We start from the raw sequence: 3,878 nt of genomic DNA, 5'->3' as shown, positions 1-3,878 counted from the left end.
CTCTTTGATCTCTTCAGTGATTTCTTGATTGTTCAGTAGCGTATTGTTTAGCCTCCATGTGTTTGTACTTTTTACAGATTTTTTCCTGTATTTCATACCTAGTCTCATAGCATTGTGGTCGGAAAAGATACTTGCTACAATTTCAATTTTCTTACATTTACCAAGGCTTGATTTGTGACCCAAGATATGGTCTATCCTGGAGAATGTTCCATGAGCACTTGAGAAGAAAGTGTATTCTGTTGTTTTTGGATGGAATGTCCTATAAATATCAATTAAGTCCATCTTGTTTAATGTGTCACTTAAAGCTTGTGTTTCCTTATTTATTTTCATTTTGGATGATCTGTCCATTGGTGAAAATGGGGTGTTAAAATCCCCTACTATGATTGTGTTACTGTCTATTTCCCCTTTTATGGCTGTTAGCATTTGCCTTATTATGTACTGAGGTGCTCCTATGTTGGGTGCCTAAATATTTACCATTGTTATGTCTTCTTGGATTGATCCCTTGATCATTATGTGGCATCCTTCTTTGTCTCTTGTATAGTCTTTATTTTAAAGTCTATTTTGTCTAATATGAGAATTGCTACTCCAGCTTTCTTTTGATTTCCATTTGCATGGAATATCTTTTTCCATCCCCTCACTTTCAGTCTGTATGTGTCCCTAGGTCTGAAGTGGGTCTCTTGTAGACAGCATATGTACAGGTCTTGTTTTTGTTTCCATTCAGCCCGTCTATGTCTTCTGGTCGGAGCATTTAATCCATTTACATTTATGGTAATTATCAATATGTATGTTCCTATTACTATTTTCTTAATTGTTTTGGGTTTGTTTTTGTAGATCTTCTCCTTCTCTTGTATTTCCTGCCTAGAGAAGTTCCTTTAGCATTTGTTGTAAAGCTGGTTTGGTGGTGCTGAACTCTCTCAGCTTTTGCTTGTCTGTAAAGGTTTTAATTTCTCCATCAAATCTGAATGAGATCCTTGCTGGGTAGAGTAATCTTGGTTGTAGGTTTTTTTCCTTCATCACTTTAAATATGTCCTGCCACTCCCTTCTGGCTTGGAGAGTTTCTGCTGAAAGATCAGATGTTAACCTTATGGGGATTCCTTTGTGTGTTATTTGTTGTTTTTCCCTTGCTGCTTTTAATATGTTTTCTTTGTATTTAATTTTTGACAGTTTGATTATTATGTGTCTTGGCGTGTTTCTCCTTGGGTTTATCCTGTATGGGACTCTCTGTGCTTCCTGGACTTGATTGACTATTTCCTTTCCCATGTTAGGGAAGTTTTCAACTATAACTCTTCAAATATTTTCTCAGACCCTTTCTTTTTCTGTTCCTCTTCTGGGACCCCCTAGTTTTCCTAATAAATCTTTTATTTTTCTAATTTTATTTTATTCTTTATACTTTGTTATTGTTTGTGAATGTTGGTGCGTTTAATGTTGTCCCAGAGGTCTCTGTGACTGTCCTCAATTCTTTTCATTCTTTTTTCTTTATTCTGCTCCCTGGCAGTTATTTCCACCATTTAATCTTCCAGCTCACTTATCCATTATTCTGCCTCAGTTATTCTGTTATTGATTCCTTCTAGAGAATTTTTAATTTCAGTAATTGTGTTGCCCATCACTGTTTGTTTGCTCTTTAGTTCTTCTAGATCCTTGTTAAATGTTTCTTGTATTTTCTCCATCTTGTTTCCGAGATTTTGGATCATCTTTACTATCATTGTTCTGAATTCTTTTTCAGGTAGGTTGCCTATTTCATCTTCATTTATTTGGTCTTTTAGGTTTTTACCTTGCTCCTTCGTCTATAACATTTTTTTTGTGGTTTTTTTTTTTTTTTTTGATGGGTGGTGCTGTATTCTTGTCTTACTGGTTGGGTTGTTTGGCCTGAGACGTCCAGCACTGGAGTGTGCAGGCAGTTGGATAGAGCTGGGACTTGGTGCTGAGATGAGGACCTCTGGGAGGCCTCACTCCCATTGATATTCCCTGGGGTCTGAGGTTCTCTGTTAGTCCAGCGGTTTGGACTCAGAACTTCCACCACAGGAGCTCGGGCCCAACCTCCGGCTTCTGAACCAAGATCGTGCAAGCTTTGTGGTGTGGTGAAAAAAAAAAAAGGAAGAAAGAAAGAAAAAAATGAGCAGTACAATATCAAAGAATAAAAAGCAAAATAAAATTAGAAAGATAAAAAATATATTAGGAAAAATAAAACTATAATTGAAACAACTGCAACAAGGTAAAATAAAACCACAACATAAAAAAGAAAAAAAAGGAGTGGGGGAGGAAACAAGCCAAAAGGAGAGAACAATAACAAAGTATAAAGAATAAAATAAAATTAGAAAAATAAAAGATTTATTAGGAAAACTAAAAATATAAAAGAATTAACAATGAATCAACCAGGTAAAACAGAACACCAATCTAAAAGAGGAAAAAAAATAAAAGCCTTGGCTATGGGGGTGGAGTTTAGGCAGGGGTGGAACTTAGGCAGGGGTGGGGTTTAAGGTGGGGCAGGACCTAGACGGGTGGGGGGGTTACGGTTTGAGTGTGGGGTGGCATAAAAAAGAAAAAAAAGGAGTGGGGGAGGAAACAAGCCAAAAGGAGAGAACAATAACAAAGTATAAAGAATAAAATAAAATTAGAAAAATAAAATATTTATTAGGAAAAATGAGAGGCAGAACGTTGGAAGGAGGGCCTCTGGAGTGTAGAGTTCCGGAGTTTGGAGGTAGGGCCCTGAATGAGGGTGTGTGGGTGAGTTTTAGGCCCAGCTCGTTGGAGGGGGTCTCCAAGTGTAGAGCTAGGGCCCTGGGTGGGGGTGTAGGGGTAGGGTTTGGGCTCTGCGCAGCAGGAGGGAGGCTCCGAGGGCAGAAGATTAGGCCTAGGAGCCCAACAGGCTTCCCGGTGCCTAAGTAGACAGGGAAAGCACTGGCCCCCATTCCCTTCCATTCCTTCACGCCCCTCCCCCACCATCTCCCCCAGGGCCTCCCCCGTCCCTGGACACCTAACCATGGGTGGGTCCCACTGGGTGTAGGAACTCCTTCTCTCCCCCAGCTGCCCCTCAGGGGTGCTGGTCCTGGAGGTCTGGCCTTTACTTTTGCTCCCCCTTCCCTCCCTCCCACTCCCTCAGGACCTATGCAGCTGGAGGGGGCCTAGGTGGGCAGAGGATCAGGCCCAGGATCTCAGCAGGTTCCTGGGGGCCCAAGTGGTCAGGGGAAACCTGGCCACGCTCCCTTTTGATCCTCTGCCCTCCCAATGGTTCCCCAATTTCCCCCTTTGGGTGTGGGATCCCTTCCCCTCCCCCAGCCACCCCTCAGGGGTGCCAGTCCCGTCCTGCCTTCACTTCTCATCCCCTTCACTCCCCCCACACCCCACATCCTACCCAATTGCTGGGAGTTCCTGCCGTCCCCTTAGATGTCCGTGGTCCCCCACGGGTGCCTGGTAGGTGCCCTAGTTGTAAGGAGACATGCATTCTGCATCCTCCTAGTACACCATCTTGACTCCAAGAATCATTATTTTAATTGCATATCAAAACCTTTGAATATGTCTAAAGCTATACTCAGAGGAAGAGTCATAGCCTCAAATATATTGTTAGACAAGGCAAGTAACTGATATCTAACATGATAGGCAAACCCCAAATTGCAGTGGCTTAGCACAATAAAGGTTATTTCTTGTTCATGCTACATGCCTGTTTCAGTCACTTAGGGATGCAGGCTTTTACAGGATCTTTTGCCTTATAGCTGGGCCATCTAAAATACAAGGCCTACAAGACTGTGGTAGAAGTGTAAGGAAGATGAGGGAGAAAACATATTGGTTCTTAACTATCTCAGTCCAGACTAAACATACATCACTTCTGCTCATAGTCCATTGGCTAGAGCTGCTAATCATATGGCTGAAACCATGTCACA

The sequence above is a fragment of the Physeter macrocephalus genome, chromosome 16, assembly GCF_002837175.3.
Source record: "Physeter macrocephalus isolate SW-GA chromosome 16, ASM283717v5, whole genome shotgun sequence".
Lineage (NCBI taxonomy): Eukaryota > Metazoa > Chordata > Mammalia > Artiodactyla > Physeteridae > Physeter > Physeter macrocephalus.
Note: the sequence above shows the minus strand (reverse complement) of the source record.